General features: G+C 42.2%; 2 protein-coding genes across 4 annotated transcripts in view; one reads left to right on the top strand and one right to left on the bottom strand.

The window, feature by feature from the left end:
• LOC108702636 (chloride channel CLIC-like protein 1) overlaps positions 1–16,579 on the bottom strand; it is a 71,779-nt gene extending 55,200 nt beyond the window's left edge. The window contains exon 1 of one of the 3 annotated variants that reach the window (XR_005964806.1): positions 16,434–16,522. The gene's annotated coding sequence lies outside the window, so the exon portion shown is untranslated. Of the gene's footprint in view, positions 1–16,433 lie in introns of all 3 variants that reach the window. The other 2 variants (XM_018238241.2, XM_018238240.2) reach the window with 2 other exon arrangements.
• A 7-nt stretch (positions 16,580–16,586) lies between these two features.
• Positions 16,587–20,457, top strand: part of phactr3.S (phosphatase and actin regulator 3 S homeolog) — an 81,568-nt gene continuing 77,697 nt past the window's right edge. The window contains exon 1 of the mRNA XM_018238239.2: positions 16,587–17,335. The gene's annotated coding sequence lies outside the window, so the exon portion shown is untranslated. The remainder of the gene's footprint in view (positions 17,336–20,457) is intronic.

Here is a 20,457-nt window from a genome sequence, read left to right as displayed (position 1 = left end):
AGTGGAGACGGCGCATAGTCATGTGTGATGCAGCGGAGCAGCGTGTTCCAAGAATAGGACTTCTTATGCAATCTCGGTATATCTGCTCTCCAGAAATATGAACAAACAACAATATGTGTAAAGGAGGGTATAGATTGGTGACCAGGTAGGCTCTGACTGCTTAGCCCATCACTTGACCCCAATAAACTTGTGGTTCACCCCGCTTCACTGTTATACCAACTTAATTTTACGTTTGTATACGAATGTATTGTAATTAAATAATTACGAACTATAATTAAATTTAAGCATATAGTTCGAAATATGTTTAATGACAGCCTAGTTGTTTACATCATAAGGATTGTACACTCAGGGTATGGACACACATACGTTTCTACGCTGCGTTTTCGGCAGTTTTTAATAAAGCTGACCACAGCTTTAATACGCTTAGCGGTTTCAAGTTTAGGCAATGGCACTTACGCTAGCGTATTTACACGGCGGTCAGCTCTCGGCACGGACCACTCCAAAAACACCATGGAGCAAATTCACTAACCTCCGGAAATTCGCCAGCGACGGCTTCACTCGCATTGCCACACTTCGCCAGGACAACGCTAATTCACTAAAATGCGAAGCTGCGTCCAGGGCGTCAAATGTTGGTGAAGTTGCGCTAGCATTAATTCGGCAAGCAAAGCGAAGTTGCGCTAGCGTTGGCTAATTTGCATACGCCGGGAAGTTAAATTTGAATGGACGTATATGTTGCAGCAAATACATTACACAAGCCCAGGGAACCTTAATAAAATAAAATAAAGCTGTTATATTGCCCTACACATGAGCCCAGTGTATAGTTTATGTGCCATATTTAAGGAAATGTAGGGGGAAAGCCGGGTACCCTAAAAAAAAATTTACGATCTTTTGCAGCCTATTACCCTGAAAAACGGAAAACTCACCAGCGTTTTTTGGTTACTCTTATCTACTCTATTGCACTTCGCCTGGTCTGAGGTGTCGAAGGCAAGTCTGGCGCAAGAGGTAACGTTCAGTAAAATACGCATCTTAGTGAATTTGCGGAGTTACGTCCATTTACCAGAGCGAAAATTCGCCTGGCGTTAGAGTGTGAAGTAACGCTACAGCCTATCCCCTTCGCTAGCGAATTTACGCCAGCGTTAGTCACTTTGCCCTATAGTAAATTTGCCCCTATAAATATCCGCATGTGTCCCCGGGGTCTTAGGTTTTGGAGAAGAGCTGCTTGGCTTGTAATGTACTTGCTGAGATATTCTCATCATTATAGTCATCACATATGTCTCAAGTCCCCCAAAATGTTCCAGACAAGATCATCATCATCTGAGACCAGACGGCCTGGAGGATTCGTCACAGAACATGGACTAAAGTAAACTAGGATTTTAATCTCCGATTGGTCAAAACTGAAGCCTTTGTAGACCCCCTTACAGGGGTATAAAAGGACCAACACTTGAGGACTGTTTTTGGAATGCTTATGTACAACTTGTGTCGTACGCGAGTGTCATTCCGCGCGAATAACCTTTATCGGATTTCATGGAGGAGATTTCCTCATTAAATAAAGAGACTGGTTGCCTGACAACTAGCCCTCCTGTGTTTGGTGCCAACCTCTCTAACCAACACTGGGCAGTCACAACTGGAGAGACTAGACGAAAGAGGAATCCAGGTTCTTATGCTTGGCCCATGAACCAGATGGATGGAGAGCATACAAGGGGCCACACACTGTATGACCACCTTTCTCGAATGAGCCCAAAAGATCAGACCAGCAAGAAGTAGCTTCCTATAAACCATGTACCGCCCAACATGGGGCAATTCCTGAAACGACTGGCAGCTTTGCAAGTATAGTGTAGGGAACATCTCCAAGCTAAGCAAGTTATTCATGCTGAGTCCCAAATGGATGGAATAAGGTTAAACAATTAGTTGTACCAAGAGAAAACTGAAGGATCAAGTCAATTCTCACTTAATATAAATTGTCTGTGCACTAAAGCAATGCTGGGAATTGTTTAATACAATCATCGTTTGGCAGCTATGATTTTTCCCGCATGTGCAGGGATGTCAGTGGATGTGACATCACAACGCAACTTTATGGGACTTCCGTTCCTTCTGCACCTCTGCCGCCAGATTTCAAGGGAAAGTATCCGGTGGCAGAGATTTTGTTTCTGTTAATTTGATTAACCTATACCTGTAGGCATCAGAAGCCCCTTTGTTCCTATATGGTAAATATGCCCTTGATGCCTTGGGTTGGTAGCTCTACAGCACTCAGGGTGTTGTAAACCCTTATCTCCCAGTAAATATTTCAGTGCAGCAGTCCTGCCCTGCTTTATGGCTAAGATTCTAGCTATCTGTATAACAGAGTATTCTGTTCCAGTGGCTGCACAAATCCTATCTGATCCCAACTGTAAACAGCAGTCCTGTCCTGCTTTATGGCTGAGATTCTAGCTATCTGTATAACAGAGCATTCTGTCCCAGTGGCTGCACAGATCTTATCTGATCCCCATTGTAAGCAGCAGTCCAGTCCTGCTTTATGGCTGAGATTCTAGCTTTCTGTATAAAAGGGCATTCTGTTCCAGTGGCTGCACAGATCCTATCTAATTCCCATTATAACCAGCAGTCCTGTCCTGCTTTATGGCTGAGATTCTAGCTATCTGTATAACAGAGCATTCTGCCCCAGCGGCTGCACAGATCCTATCTGATCCCCATTGTAACCAGCAGTCCTGTCCTGCTTTATGGCTGAGATTCTAGCTTTCTGTATAAAAGGGAATTCTGTTCCAGTGGCTGCACAGATCCTATATGATACCCATTGTAAGCAGCAGTCCTGTCCTGCTTTATGGCTGAGATTCTAGCTACCTATATCCCCACTAAAGAATGATGATCATATGAGCTCCCACCAGGTAAACGGTGCCTCACTGAGAAGTGATTTTAAATAGGGATGGGCGAATTTGACCTGTTTCGTTTCGGCGAAATGTCGCCCATTAAAGTCTATGGGCATCAAAAAAATTGTCGCTCGGCAAAATTGTTTTGACGCACGCCTTTTATTTTTTTTCACTCATCACCACACCATACAAGTCTATGGGTGTCATTTTCGCGGCGAAACAAGGCGAAAAAATTCGCCCATCCCTCATTGTAAATCAACAAAGATCAGTTCAGCCCAAAAAAAAATCTTATGAAACCACAATGTTATGCAAGTAATTAATGACTGTTACATAAATTGCCTCGCATGCTTCAGAACACCAGCACTACTAAATAAATGCCATCAATGGACCAGTGCCATAGTGAATACAGGCATTTTGGGATTTTCCCACACAGCCTTTCATCAGATCCCAGGCCACCTGTTCTTCATTTGGAGGCAGTAACCTGTAAATCCCGGGTCCGCAGCATTAAACTCAAAGCAAAACATGGATTCCTTTCCCGCAGTTTGCAAAAAAATGTGGATCTTTTCCATCTGTCTGGGGGTTGTGTCTGCGCCAGCAAATATGTTATGTAAAGATACTTGGAATCAGCTCAAAGTGGCCTTGGAAAAACACTGGCAGGAAAGATAATTTAATAAAGTGTGGATCAGCTCGCCCTGTATTTATTTATTCACTGCTGTTTTCCTTCCCACTCTACTTCCAGAAACATGGATCCCAGTGAAATAAAGTCATCAACAGAGACTGGCATCTGACAGCATGATCCTTTGCTCCGGTTCCCTTCTTCCAAAAGGACAAAAGGGAAAATGTATCACTTTCAGTTCAATAGAAGAATGGGGAACGTCCATCACAGAAATTCTACTCTGTATTTCTATATATCTATATATACAGTAAGGCCCATAAATCTTTTGACAGAGAGAACTTTTTTCTAATTTTGGTTCTGTACATTACCTCAATGAATCTTAAATGAAACAACTCAGATGCAGTTGAACTGCAGACTTTAATTCAGTGGGTTGAACAAAAAGATTGCATAAAAATGTGAGAAACTAAAGCCTTTTTTTAACATAATCACTTCATTTCAGGGGCTCAAAAGTAATTGGACCATTGACTCAAAGGCTATTTCATGGGCAGGTTTGAGCAATTCATTCATTATGTCTCTCCATGCAGGTGAAACAAGTCATCCTTAAACTGCAAAAACAGAAAAAAACCATTCGAGAAATTGCTACAATATTAGGAGTGGCAAAATCTACAGTTTAGTACATCCTGAGAAAGAAAGAAAGCTCTGGTAAACTCAGCAACACAAAAAGACCTGGACGTCCATGGAAGACAACAGTGGTGGATGATCTCAGAATCATTTCCATGGTGAAGAGAAACCCCTTCACAACAGCCAAACAAGTGAACAACACTCTCCAGGAGGTAGAGTATCGATATCCAAGTCTACCATAAAGAGAAGACTGCATGAAAGTAAATACAGAGGGTGCACTGCAAGGTACAAGCCACTCATAAGCACCAAGAATAGAAAGGCGAGATTGGACTTTGCTGAAAAAAAAAAAAACATCTAAAAAAGCCAGCACAGTTCTGGAAAAAAGTTCTTTGGACAGATGAAACCAAGATCAATCTCTACCAGAATGATGGCAAGAAAAAAGTATGGAGAAGGCGTGGAACAGCTCATGATCCAAAGCATAGCACATGATGTGTAAATCATTCGGGAGGCAATGTGATGGCTTGGGCGTGCATGGCTGCCAGTGGCACTGGGACACTAGTGTTTATCCATCATGTGACACAGGACAGAAGCACAAGAATGAATTCTGAGGTGTTCAGAGACACTGTCTGCTCAAATCCAGCTAAATGCAGTCACATTGATTGGGAGGGGTTTCATAATGACCCAAAACATACAGGCAAAGCAGCCCAGGAGTTTATTAAAGCAAAGAAGTGGAATATTCTTCAATGGCCAAGTCAGTCACCTGATCTGAACTCAATTGAGCTGCATTTCCCACAAACAAACAGCAACTGAAAAAAGGAGGAAATCCAGAATCTGGTGATGTCCATGAGTTCAAGACTTCAGGCTGTCATTGCCAGCAAAGGGTTTTCAACCAAGTATTAGAAATGAACATTTTATTTTGAGTTTTTCAATTTGTCCAATTACTTATGAGCCCCTGAAATGAAGTGATTGTGTTAAAAAAAAGACTTTAGTTCCTCACATTTTTATGCAATCTTTTTGTTCAACCCATATCATATATGCACATAATATAACTGTATAATATATAGGCACAGATATACCCCCATCTTTCCCCAACCACTGTCACAGTGTAACCCCCATATCATATATGCACATAATGTAACTGTATAATCTATAGGCACAGATATACCCCCATCTTTCCTCCAACCACTGTCACAGTGTAACCCCCATATCATATATGCACATAATGTAACTGTATAATATATAGGCACAGATATACCCCCATCTTTCCTCCAACCACTGTCAGAGTGTAACCCCCATATCATATATGCACATAATGTAACTGTATAATATATAGGCACAGATATACCCCCATCTTTCCTCCAACCACTGTCACAGTGTAACGCCCATATCATATATGCACATAATGTAACTGTATAATATATAGGCACAGATATACCCCCATCTTTCCTCCAACCACTGTCACAGTGTAACCCCCATATCATATATGCACATAATGTAACTGTATAATATAAAGGCACAGATATACCCCCATCTTTCCCCCAACCACTGTCACAGTGTAACCCCCATATCATATATGCACATAATGTAACTGTATAATATATAGGCACAGATATACCCCCATCTTTCCTCCAACCACTGTCACAGTGTAACCCCCATATCATATATGCACATAATGTAACTGTATAATATAAAGGCACAGATATACCCCCATCTTTCCCCCAACCACTGTCACAGTGTAACCCCCATATCATATATGCACATAATGTAACTGTATAATATATAGGCACAGATTTACCCCCCAATCACTCTCACAGCTGATGTTGGTAGTTGGTACCCCCAAACCCAGATTACAAGCTCTATAAGATTTGGTTTAAAGGTTATAAGTGATATATAATTGTGGCACAGAGTTTAGTATGGAGGAAGGGAATGTGTTGCCTGTGGGAGATTTAACACCTTGGCACACAGTTGGCACCAATTGAATCCAATATTATTTGGCACAACTTTGCAGACAAAGCTCTCTGTGTTCCAGCCTCATTAACTGTGATAAATTATTTTCAGGCAAATAACATGGACCTTTGGATAATCACTGTTTACCTTTCAAACTCATTAACACAGCAATGCAAGAAATGAAGACAAAACAAGGAATAAATGCCGATGGCACAGAGTGCCCAAGCTTATGTTGAGAAGAATTTGCATGGGGGGAAGAAAGTTACAGCTGTTGGGTAGCTGGAACCTCAAAAACACGGGTCCATACTTGTAAGGGTTGGAGGCAATGCAGTTGTCCAACAGCCTATGATTGCCCTAAGTTGTACTTCAGATTGAGCCACCATCTTGTCCTGCTGTCGCCATCTTGTGTGTCACTGCTATTTTGATCTACATTTACCAACACCTTGACCTTCCTCCTGTACAACTGTTTCCATCTATTAAGTTGCAGGTAAAACTTAGTCCCTTTGTAAAATGTATAATGAAGAATTCTTAATGAATCAGATAAAAATTGAGCGTAGGACTGGCCAGATATGGGATGACTTTGACGTAGTTGGCCAGCTTAAATATATTGCAGAATATGGACAAACAATCCCTGTGTTGTTTAAAGGGTAAGGCATTTTTTAGTAGTTTTATGCACAAAATGTCTCAATGTTTTAAATATATTGATAATGGGTTGAGTTTAGAGGATCTCTTGTATTTGTCTATATGTATTTTGTGGTCACAGCCTCATTGCACCCCCGCCTAATGGTTTTAAAAACTAGTGGTGAGCACAACTTTCCCTTGTCTGGAGATCCAAGGGTCCACCAGAAGACATGACTTTCAGGACCCTGCTGCTACCAACCACTACTCTCCACCCACACCTCGCCCCACCTCTAGAAAGGATTCGTACGATTTTCGAACCGTGTGTGGAGAGTCCCGTCATTTTTCGTCCGGTGGAGATCAGTCGTTTGGTCGATCGGACAGGTTAGAAAATTTCTGTCGGCTGCCGATAATATCTCTGCGTGTATTGCCGATCGTACGATTTTCAGTGGGAGACTGTCACTAGCTTTGGTTGGACATAGATATCGTACGATTGCTGTCAGGGGCAGAACATTGCTGATCTGTTCTTTAACTAATCTGACTGGTAAGACTTTGATCTGAATGGTTAGTGGCGGGTCGGGAGATGGGAAAGTCCGATCGTACGATGATTCGTACGATCGGATCTTTGCATCTATGGCCAGCTTAAGGCAACTGAGCCGGTTTACTCTTCAACTGCTTTCACTGATGCTGTTCAACTAAACTTAAGTTTTAAATCTTTTAATTACCTCCCTGCAAGTGATGCCACGGTTAGACAAAATGTGGATTAATGGGTACAGAGATCTTTTCAATTAGGTTCATAAACGGTGCCAAATGTCAGGTTTTGTTTTACCTGTGAGAAAGAACATAATCCCACTGCGGTGATCCGCAGCCTCCACACTGCCAACAATGAAAGCTCTCCTCTGTGTTTATATATAATGATGTCATGAATCATTTGTTATTTATTTTCATTCACTACTTTAATCCTTCTCTCATGGTCCTTCTCCACCCCCTTATTTCTCTCCATTTTGCATTCCCTCCTTCTCCTCTTTCTATTCTACCTACCTGTCTGGTCTTACTCTCTAACCACCTCACGTCTCCATTTGTCCCTCAATTTCCTAACCCCTACCACTTCTCTTTTCTTCTGTCTCTCACCACCTTCCCTTTCCCCCTGCTTAACCTTATTCTCCACATTCTCCCTCTTGTCTCCCCTTCTATATTTATTCTCATTATTTGTCTCTTCTTTTTCCTAACCCCTTTCCTTTCTCTTCTCTCATTCCATCTGGTGTTTTCCTATTCTCCCCTTCTATGTTTCTTGCCTCCTTCCCATTTGACTCTCTACTCCTTAACCCCCTTTCCTTTCTTATTCTTCCTCCAACTATTTTGCCTTACTCTCCCCCATCTTCCCTCTTCTTTAAATTTTTATATTTCCCCTCTCCATTTTACGCTCTACTCCCTAACCCCTTTTTTCTTTCTGTCCTCTTATTTCCTTTGCGGTTCTCCCTGTTTGTTCCTATTCTCCCCCACCCTTTCTTTTGTCCACTCCTTTTTTCTTTAACCACATTGTTGCCTTTCCTCTCTACTTTTGCCTCTCATTACCCCTTCCCTTTGTTATTTAACCCACCCCCTTTTAATCTAAAGCTGGCCATAGACGCAAAGATCAGATCGTACGAATCGAGGATTTGTGCGATTTCTGTCGGCTGTGGGTAATATCTCTGCGTGTATTGCCGATCGTACGATTTTCAGAGGGAGACTGTCACCAGCTTTGGTCGGACATAACTTTCCTACGATTGCTGTCAGGGGCAGAACATCGGCTGATCTGTTCTTTTGTACTTTGTTTGATCTGAATGGTTAGTGGCAGGTCGGGAGATGGGGAAGTCTGATCGTATGATGATTCGTACAATCGGATCTTTGCGTCTATGGCCAGCTTTACACTCCACTAGTGTTCCCCTATAATGCCATTATATTCCCATCAGAAACAGAGCAGCAATATGAGGATTAGTTAAAGGATAAATGTTTGATATGAGGCATAACAAAAGTGGTGAAAAGGTGATACCTTTGTTGGTTAACTAAGATGATAACCATAGCAAGCTTTCAGAACATTTCAGTTCCTTCTTCAAAGCCGATTACCTCAAACTACAATGAGGATTACAAGAATCTGCAAGATTTACTGAACCCTGGGTGTCTAACAAACAGTATATTTAGAACTGTCCAGTCTTGGGATACCCATATACAGTATTTATAATAAACCTTAAGGTGGCCATACATGGGCTGAGTATAGCTGGCAACAGACAAGGTCGGCAGCTTATTGCCCCTCCTAACGGGCTTCCGCCATCGATATCTGGCCAAAGAATTCCTGTCAGATCGAGGACTGCATGCCTTCGTCATTACCTTGATGACCGTGATCGGATCAGCCTGATATTGTCTGCCTCAAGGTGGGCATATTGGGGAAAGATCCACTCATTTGGCTACCTCGCCAAACGAGAGGAGCGTTACTTATTTAGCCACCTTTAGAGTCCTAAATGGGATGCTGAAAACCATTAGAGCAGGGGTCCCCAACCACTGGGCCGCAGCCTACTGCCGGGCCACCGACATACTTGAACTGGGCCACAGAGCCGATTCAGAATTTGAAGCGGGCGCATCCAAATTTGATACATAGCGCCCTAAAATGTAACTCCCCATATATGCACATAATGTAACTGTATAATATATAGGCACAGATATACCCTCATCTTTCCTCCAACCACTGTCACAGTGTAACCCCCATATCATATATGCACATAATGTAACTGTATAATATATAGGCACAGATATACCCCCATCTTTCCTCCAACCACTGTCACAGTGTAACCCCCATATCATATATGCACATAATGTAACTGTATAATATATAGACACAGATATACCCCCATCTTTCCCCCAACCACTGTCACAGTGTAACCCCCATATCATATATGCACATAATGTAACTGTATAATATATAGGCACAGATATACCCCCATCTTTCCCCCAACCACTGTCACAGTGTAACCCCCATATCATATATGCACATAATGTAACTGTATAATATATAGGCACAGATATACCCCCATCTTTCCTCCAACCACTGTCACAGTGTAACCACCATATCATATATGCACATAATGTAACTGTATAATATATAGGCACAGATATACCCCCATCTTTCCTCCAACCACTGTCACAGTGTAACCCCCATATCATATATGCACATAATGTAACTGTATAATATATAGGCACAGATATACCCCCATCTTTCCTCCAACCACTGTCACAGTGTAACCCCCATATCATATATGCACATAATGTAACTGTATAATATATAGGCACAGATATACCCCCATCTTTCCTCCAAGATATACCCCCATCTTTCCTCCAACCACTGTCACAGTGTAACCCCCATATCATATATGCACATAATGTAACTGTATAATAAACAGGCATAGATATACCCTATTTTATATTGGCCTTTGTTAGTATCACTGAATGAGATTTCCTATTTAAAAAGATGCCTAAACCACACAACTGTTTTTAAAGCCATTTTGTAAAATATGGAAATGTATCAGCAGGGCAAGGTACTAAGATATTCTAAGAAAGGAAGAAACTTGTGTGGAGCTCATTTGATGTTAATTCGATCTGGCAAGGAAACAGAATGGTTAGGAAAGGTTATCTGATACACACAGTATTGTATAAACTGCCAGTTTGAACAGATTAGGAAGATTAACGTGATGGCTCTCTGGCTCTCTCTAGAGGCTGCAGTGTATATTGCAAGATACTCTGATATTCCGTTTCATCCTACAGGTATGGGACCTGCTGGGGACCTAAGGTTTTCTGGATAACAGATGTTATCCTTAAGTCTACTAGGAAATCATGTAATTATATCTTAGTTGGGATCAAGTACAAGCTACTGTTTTGTTATTACAGAGAAAACGGAAATTATTTTAAAAAATTTGGATTATTTGGATAAAATGGAGTCTATGGGAAATGTCCTTTCCATAATTCGGAGCTTTCTGGATAAAGGGTTTCCATATAACGGATCCTATACCTGTACCAGAGAACACCACAGTTTAAGGGTAAGGGTAAGGGCAGGAGGGAAGATTCAGGGAGATTAGTTGCCCCGGTGACAAATCTCCTCTTCTTCAGGGCCACAATCTCCCCGAACTGCCTTCCCCTACCTTCCCACCGGCTATAATGAAAAATTGCCAGCGGGATGGCACTCGCGGCGCTTCGTTTCCGAACTTCTGGCAACTTCGGAAAATGAATCGCACTGAGTGCCATCCTGCTGTAGATTTTTCATTATAGTCGGCGGGAAGGTAGGAGAAGGCAGTTCGGGGAGATTGTCGCCCTGTAGAAGAGGAGATTTGTCACCGGGGCAACTAATCTCCCCGTGTGCCCTTACCCTTATTGTGATCATCTTGAAAAAGGAGCTAAAATGTTCTGAAAGCTTGCTATGATTATCTTAGTTAGCCAATAGGTATCACCTTTATACAAAAGGGTTGCCCTGCAACAGACCAAGAAAGCAATGAAGTATAAGGGCAGGGGCAGACAGGCAGATTCGGGGAGTTTTTAGTCCCCTGGCGACTAATTGCCTCTTCTTCGGGTGACTATCTCCCTAAACTGCCTTCCCCTTGCTATAATGAGAAAACGCCAGCGCAATGGCACTTGCGGCGCTTCGATTTCCGAAGTTGCCTCACGAGGAAACTTTGAGCGACTTTGGAAATCGAAGCACCGCGAACGAATTGTAGCAGGCGATTTTTCATTTTAGCAGGCGGGGAGATTGTTGCCCTGAAGAAGAGGCAATTAGTCATCAGGTGACTAAATCTCCCCGAATCTGCCGTGTGCACCTGCCCTAAATGTTACAAAGGGCAGAAGCCAAGATAATTCTTAGCCCTTTAGGACACAAGGAATATTTGGAAAATAAACAGACTGAGCTATAAATTATACAAGCGGAAGAGGTAACAGGGGGGATAAGAAGGAATGTCGGGTGGGTGGGGGAAAGGGGTCGTATAAAGGGAAAGAACGTTACAGAAAGTTCTGATTGGGGGGTCTTTGAAATCACCTGAGCTGAACACACATTCTTTGTACAAGGGAATCTCACAATGGTCTCATTCACTCACAGAGCCAAGAGAGTGACCCCGGCAGGTGTACGGGCCAGTGAATGTGGAAATGGGAGAGTTGATTTGGGGGTCAGTGGTGTTGAATTTGACTCAATTACTTATATGGAAATAATGTGCAATTTCAACCCCTTAGAGGATGTTCAACTACAACCCCCCTGAAAACCCCAAATCCCCTTTGGCCTTATCCAGTGAAAACATTATCTCATGCAGGTGTGTACCTGAAGTTTTTATACTTATATGGGATCTGTTCTCCGGAAACCTCTGGAAAGGCCGTCTCCCATAGACTCCATTTTAACCAAATAGCCCCAATTTTTAAAAAATTATTTCCTTTTTCTCTGTAATAATAAAACAATACCTTGGATTTGATCCAAACCAAGATATTAAAAAACCTTATTGGAAGCAAAACCAGCCTATTGGGTTTATTATGTTTAAATGATTTTCTAGGGCAGGGGCACACGGGCAGATTCGGGGAGATTTAGTCGCCCGGCGTCTAATCACCTCTTCTTCGGGACGACAATCTCCCCGAACTGCCTTCCCCCTGCTATAATGAGGAAACGCCAGCGCAATGGCACTCGCAGCGCTTCGATTTCCTAAATCGCCTGAAGTTGCCTCACAATGAATCTGCCCATGTGCCCCTACTCTTATGGTATAAAGGTCCAAATTATGGAAAGATCCATTATCCCTAAAACCCCAGGTCCTGGGTATTCTGGATAACAGGTCCCATATCTGTATATGCATTTTTTTTTTATTTATATATCACTACTTATGTACGCAGCACTGTACAGTAGATATAGGTGACTCAGACCATTACCAGTTGCTCCAACATAAACCAGTAGGGGTTTTAGGCTAATGTCCCCTCAATACACGGATACATAATCCCTTATCTAGAATATAATCCCTGACTAGTTGTGCTGGGATGAATAGCAGTATAATGATATCACACTGATCTGCTCTACTCCAGGCAGATTTGTCCCTAACAGGATTTACACAAGGGAATAATCGGACTTTCCCTGTGACCATATGCCTCCCGGGTTTCCAAACATAAGAAGCTATTTATAAGATGCAAATAAAAAAATTTGTAATACCGGCCCTGGCATTGGCAGGTGTTTTACCGGCTAGGGTTGCCACCTGGTCGGTAAAAATGACGCTTCATGGCAATGTTATTTATAGGGAAAACCCATAAAAATATAGGAAGGCCGGTATTTTTTTCCTGAAAAGGTGCCAACCCTAGTTGGGTGGTCACAACAGGCCCCCTCAGCAGGTTTTATTTGCTGATAGGTAACCCCTTATATGGATTTGAAAAAGATTGACGCCAATACCTTGTCTGCTGCAAATGGGGGGTTCCCAATCTTTATTCCATGGTGCTCATGACACTTCACAGTGATCAAACGTTTCGGGACCACATGGCCCATGCTCAGTGGATAGCTCTGTTTTTTCCCTGAGCATCCCCTCCCCCTCTGCCCAGTTCCCTGCCCTGTGATGTCATCACCCCACCTCATATGATGTCACCACCTACACCCCGGTCTGGAGGCCCGGTTTTATTCCAGGAAAAAGTTGTCAACCCTAAACTGCCCAACCCCATGTTCCTCTGTGAGGGGTCTGCCATATTTATGCGGCAGTACTCGGGTTAGCATTAGAAACCGACAGTTGGAGAAGAGACAATCAGTCGACGCGACCCATAGGTAACTTTTGATGGACATTAATATTTGAACAATAGAGTTTTAGGGGCAGATTTATCAAGGGTCGAAGTTAAAAAAACTTCGGACTTCACATTCAAAAAGACCAATCGAACAGAGGTCGAAGATTTTGGGGTCGAAGTGGGCCGAATTTGGCCTACTTCAAATCGTATGATCATACTTCGATCAAAGTTTTTTTTTTAACTTCGACCTTCGATCTCCCAAACTCCCCCAACTGCCTCCATTCAGGTTCTAGGAGGTCCCCCATAGGCTTAAACAGCACTTCGGCAGCTTTTAGGTGGCGAATGGTCGAAGTTTTAAAGAGACAGTACTTCAAAAACAATTTGACCTTTTTTTCAACTTCGAATCGAACTATGACTATTCCCTAGTCGATGTACACAAAACATAGCTTAAAATTCGAAGTTTTCCACTTCGAAACTTCACCTCGACCTTTGATAAATCTGCCCCTTAGGGGCAGATTTATCAAAGGTCGAAGTTCGAAGTTAAAAAAACTTTGAATTCAAAAAGACGAACCGAATGGAGGTTGAAGTTTTTGGGGTCGAAGTGGGCTGAATTTGGCCTACTTCAAATCGTACTTCGATCAAAGTTTTTTTAACTTCGACCTTCGATCTCCCAAATTCCCCCAATTGCCTCCATACAAGTTCTAGGAGGTCCCCCATAGGCTAAAACAGCACTACGGCAGCTTTTAGTTGGCGAATGGTAGAAGTCGTAGTCTTAAAGAGACTGTACTTCAAAAAAAATTTGACCTTCAAATTTCGACGTTTTTTTCAACTTCGAATCGAAGTACACAAAAAGTAGCTCGAAATTCGAAGTTTTTCACTTCGAAACTTCAGCCTCGACCTTTGATAAATCTGCCCCTTAGTGTCACTATAACTTTACAACTGCAGCAGGAGGAGCCCATGCATCAATCATCAGCTAAAAAGACATTCATCCCTTTCTGCACTGAAATCCATCTTTCAAAAAGAGCAAACCGATCTTTTTATATTCAATTTTGAAATCTGACACAGGGCTAGACATATTATCAGTTTCCCAACTGCCACCAGTCATGTGACTTGTGCTCTGATAAACTTCAGTCACTCTTTACTGCTGTACTGCAAGTTGAAGTGATATCACCCCCCTCCATTTCCCCCCTCCCTTCCCCCCCCAGCAGCCTAACAACAGAACAATGGGAAGGTAACCAGATAACAGCTCCCTAAAGGTGGCCATACACGGGCCAATAAAAGCTGCCGACAGACCAAGTCGGCAGCCTATTGGCCCGTGTATGGGGGCCCACGACGAGCTTCCCCGATCGAGATCTGGCCGAAAATCGGCCAGATCTCGATCGGATTAAAAATTAAGATTAAAATCTGTTCGTTGATGCGGTCCCGCGATCCGACCGCCCGTTTGCGAACGCTAGGATCCGATCATATCAGCCCGATCGGATCAGCCCGATATTGCCCACCTTAAGGTGGGCATATCGGAGGGAGATCCGCTCGTTTGGCGACATCGCCAAACGAGCGGATCTATCCATGTATTGCCACCTTAAAACAAGATAACTAGTGTTGCCACCCGGCCGTTATTTTACCGTAAAACACGAGCCAAGGCCGGGGCCGTATTACAAATTTACTGGCAATGTAGTTGCTGGTTAATTTGTAATACACCTAAAAAAAGCCTGTGGCCTGCCCCCAGCCTGCTCCAAACTCACCTTTTTTCCTGGGCTTCTTGCCAAATTTGTGTGTTTGGCTCTGCCCCCTTTGACGTCACAACCCGGCCAGCCAATAGCGCGTCACAGCCCGCCCCCTTTAGCATCATGGTCCCACCCTTTTGACCCCGCCCCCTCCACCTGCCGGTAAAGATTATTTTAAAAGGTGGCAACCCTAAAGATAACAGCTGCCTGGTAAATCTAAGAACAGCACTCAATAGTAAAATCCAGGTCCCACTGAGACTCCTTCAGTTACATTAAAGGAAAACTATACCCCCCAAACAATGTAGGTCTATATAAAAAGATATTGCATAAAACAGCTCATATGTAAAATCCTGCTTCATGTAAATAAACCATTTTCATAATAATATACTTTTCTAGTAGTATGTGCCATTGGGTAATCACAAATAGAAAATTGCCATTTTAAAAAATAAGGGCCGCCTCCTGGGATCGTAGGATTCACTGTACTCACAAACATACCAACAAACCATACATGTTAGGTCACATGAGCCAATTAACAGACAGATTTCTGTCTTTTGCTTCCACACTTCTTCCTGTTACAGTTAGAGCTGCAGTATTTCTGGTCAGGTGATCTCTTAGACAGCACACAGACCATCATGAAATGGTGGCTCAAGGCAAGAGATGTAAAAGGGCAATATTTACTTAAATATGTATTCCAGTTTGGTAAGATTCTTTAATATGCCACTTAATATGATATGAACTATCTGTTGCTTAAGTGTTCATTTTGGGGGTATAGTTTTCCTTTAAGTAGGAGAAATAACAGCCTGCCAGAAAGTAGTCCTATCCTAAAGTGCTGGCACAAGTCATATGACTGGGGCAACTGGGAAACTGACAAGATGTCTAGCCCCGTCAGATTTCAAAATTCAATATAAAAAAATCTGTTTGCTCTTTTGAGAAATGGATTTCAGGGCAGAATTCTGCTGTTGTAGCACTAATAACTGAGGTGTTTTGAAAAAACTTGGTTTTCCCATGATGGTATCCCTTTAAAGCTGCCAGACCAGCTGCTTCCGGGAAGAGAATCCCACTACGTCTCAGCTCACAACAAGGCCCCGCCCACAGAATGCTGGGAACCAGGGGGCGGGGCTAGCAGCAGGTTACAACGCAGCATTGTGATTAATCACCACAGTTGGAACGCAGAAGCAGGTTACAGCGGAAGAGCAGGAATAGAGACACGAATTAACAAAAGTTACAGTAACGTAGCGCTGTAAGGGGAGAGAGTCGGGTAACTGGATAAAAAAGAAACTACAATAAATCACTCACCGAGTTCTGAGCGGCTTCCGACTTTTCAAATCCTGTGCCTTACAGGTTCCTGCACGGACCAAACCTCCTCAGGAAGCAAAATGAAAATGACTTTATGAACCGCTTATGTATCTCCGCTGCCATCTGCTGGCAGTCTGCGCTCACTACAACTAATTATTGTGGAGGAAGAAACATTTTATTGTTGATTGGGAAACATAAAGATTCAGAAACTGGGAAGTGTACTTTTTTTTTTTTTAAAGGGATAGTTCACCTTTTTTTTTAACTTTGTCAGTTCTAAGCAACTTTCCAACTTGTCTTCATTATTTATTTTATATAATTCTTTCCAATTATTTGTCTTCCCTGCTTTCAAAAGGGGGTCACTGACCCCATCTAAAAACAAACGCTCTGTAAGGCTACAAATGCATTGTTGTTGCTCCTTTCTCTTTTTCTCGCCTCTCCAATTTATATTCCAATCATTTTATTTCAATCGGTGTACAGTTGCTAGGGTAATTTGGGCCATAGCAACCAGATTGCGGAAACGGCAAACTGGAGATCTGCTGAATAAAAAGCGAAATAACAAATTGAAAACCAATTGCAAATTGTCTCAAAATAGCTAAAAATTATCTCAAAGGTGAACAACCCACTTTAAGGAGCTCAGGAGGGGGCAGCTCTGATCTCCGCAAAACATTTTGATCAAAGATGAAACCAGGGATTGCCCAGCAGTGTCGCAGGAGAGATTGCAAGAGCTATAGTTCAGCAACAGCATGGAGTGCAAATACAGAAATCTCTATACAAAAAAAATTAAATGTTAAATGTTAAACAACCGGAGGGTTGAACTACAGGAGCCACTTTGGTGCGTTTCCGGCGGATCCGACGCAATAGGCCAAAACGAAGGCGTCAAATCGAATGCGACGAAGAATAAGGTAAGCAACAGCAATGTCGGATGAACGCTCTGTACTGGGTCCCTTGCTTTTCAACTTGTTTATTAATGACCTGGAGGTGGGCATTGAAAGTACTGTTTCTATTTTTGCAGATGATACTAAATTGTGCTGAACTATAGGTTCCATGCAGGATGCTGCCACTTTGCACAGTGATTTGTCTAAACTGGAAAACTGGGCAGCAAACTGGAAAATGAGGTTCAATGTTGATAAATGCAGGTTATGCACTTTGGCATAAATAATATAAATGCAAGTTATACACTAAATGGCAATGTGTTGGGAGTTTCCTTAAATGAGAAGGATCTAGGGGTCTTTGTAGATAACAAGTTGTCTAATTCTGGGCAGTGTCATTCTGTGGCTACTAAAGCAAATAAAGTTCTGTCTTGTATAAAAAAAGGGCATTAACTCAAGGGATGAAAACATAATTCTGCCTCTTTATAGGTTCCTGGTGAGGCCTCATCTGGAGTATGCAGTGCAATTTTGGGCTCCAGTCCTAAAAGGGATCCTGTCATCGGAAAACATGTTTTTTTTCAAAATGAATCAGTTAATAGTGCTACCCCAGCAGAATTCTGCACTGAAATCCATTTCTCAAAAGAGCAAACAGATTTTTTTTATATTCAATTTTGAAATCTGACATGGGGCTAGACATTTTGTCAATGTCATGAAGGCTGGGGCCCACCAGTGGGCCTATTTACCAAATAGAGACACTCAAGGGCCTGTACCCAGGGCGGCAGCTGTAGGGGGCGGCCCTCGAGTGTCTATTAGTAAAAAGTATTTTTGAAAAAAAATCTGCTCCCCCATCGTCGCCAGACACTTCTTCATTAAAGGAGAACTTAAAGCCTATCTAAAGAAGTAGCTATAGTTGAACATTACGGGGCAGATGAGGTCGAGGGGAATTTTCAATTGAAAAAATTCGAATTTCGAGCTATTTTTGTGTACTTTGACTAGGGAATAGTCTAATAATTCGATTTGAATTTGCAAAAAAAAATCATGTACTGTCTCTTTAAAAATTTGACTTCGACCATTCGCCATCTAAAACCTGACGAATGGCAGGACACATTTGGAGTCAATTTTGAGAAAAACTTCAAATCAAATTCGCTATTCCTTCGATACAGACCTATTCGACTAAATAAAACAACTTAATTTCGGTTGGTCTTTTTGAATTTGAATTTCAAAGTTTTTTCAATTCGAAATTCGACCCTTGATAAATATGCCCCTATGTTTTGTGCTTCTGTACCAGCTCAAGGCAACCACAGCCGTTTAGCAGTAAAGATCTGTGTCTCCAAAGATGCCCCAGTAGTTCCCCATCTTCTTTTCTGCTCATTCACTGCACATGCTCTGTGCTGCTGTCACTTACTGAGCTTAGGGACCCACTCACAATATACAGTACACATAGAATAGAAATGTCACAATATAAGGCTGATTAGTAATTAATACAGATAATTACTACATGGCAGCACAGAAACCAGTGCAATTAGCATCAGAATTTAATAATCAGCAAACCTGTAGCATCAGCTTATATTACAGTCAGGGAAGCTCATTTTCTGCTGGATAATAAGTGACGAGCCCTAAGCTTAGCTTCTCAACAGCTGCTCAGAGCCCACTGAGCATGTGAGTGTCACAGACACTTTCCAAGATGGTGACCCCCTGTGACAAGTTCAAGTCCTGGATCATTGCTGCTATTGACAAACTGAAACTTTAGCCTCGTGCAATAAGTTTACTATATAAAATATGGCATTTTAGACATTCATTTGTATGGTTCTCCTTTAAATCCGCTTGTGAAGGAGGGGGGAACCTTGCAGGCCGCAGTTGAAAGGAAGTGAAGTAATGATTACACGTATTACGTGACTTCCATGCTGGGCTGAACCAAGCTAACTAGGCACTTCGGTGGTTTATTTAATTATAAGGACCCTTGAGTGACAATCTCCCCAAACTGCCTTCCGCCTGCTTGAATGAAGAATCGCCTGCGCTAATGCACTTCGATTTCCGAAGTAGCCCGAAGTTTCCTCGTGAGGCGACTTCCGAAATTGAAGCGCCGCAAATGCATTAGCGCAGGCGATTCTTCATTCAAGCAGGCGGAAGGCAGTTCGGGGAGATTGTCGCCCTGCAGAAGAGGCGATTAGTCGCCAGGCGACTAAATCTCCCCGAATTTTCCCGTCTGCCCCAACCCTTAATGTTTCAAGAAGAGTTTTTCCTCCGTTAAGTTTAGTTGGCAGCTAATGAGCTAGTAGTGGGGGCATTCCCTGAATCCATGACTATTCTACTAAAAAGAATAGGGGTATCAACTTTTTTTTATGATTTAACAATTACTGAAAGGAATGCTGAAATTCAGGATTCAACGTCATTGTTTGAGTTACATTATGTGCATATATGATATGGGGGTTACACTGTGACAGTGGTTGGAAGAAAGATGGGGGTATATCTGTGCCTATATATTATACAGTTACATTATGTGCATATATGATATGGGGGTTACACTGTGACAGTGGTTGGAGGAAAGATGGGGAATATCTGTGCCTATATATTATACAGTTACATTATGTGCATATATGATATGGGGGTTACACTGTGACAGTGGTTGGGGGAAAGATGGGGAATATCTGTGCCTATATATTATACAGTTACATTATGTGCATATATGATATGGGGGTTACACTGTGACAGTGGTTGGAGGAAAGATGGGGGTATATCTGTGCCTATATATTATACAGTTACATTATGTGCATATATGATATGGGGGTTACATTGTGACAGTGGTTGGAGGAAAGATGGGGGTATATCTGTGCCTATATATTATACAGTTACATTATGTGCATATATGATATGGGGGTTACACTGTGACAGTGGTTGGGGAAAGATGGGGGTATATCTGTGCCTATATATTATACAGTTACATTATGTGCATATATGATATGGGGGTTACACTGTGACAGTGGTTGGGGGAAAGATGGGGAATATCTGTGCCTATATATTATACAGTTACATTATGTGCATATATGATATGGGGGTTACACTGTGACAGTGGTTGGAGGAAAGATGGGGGTATATCTGTGCCTATATATTATACAGTTACATTATGTGCATATATGATATGGGGGTTACATTGT

Source organism: Xenopus laevis, chromosome 9_10S, assembly GCF_017654675.1.
Source record: "Xenopus laevis strain J_2021 chromosome 9_10S, Xenopus_laevis_v10.1, whole genome shotgun sequence".
NCBI lineage: Eukaryota > Metazoa > Chordata > Amphibia > Anura > Pipidae > Xenopus > Xenopus laevis.
Note: the sequence above shows the minus strand (reverse complement) of the source record. Positions and strands in the feature narration are given on the sequence as shown.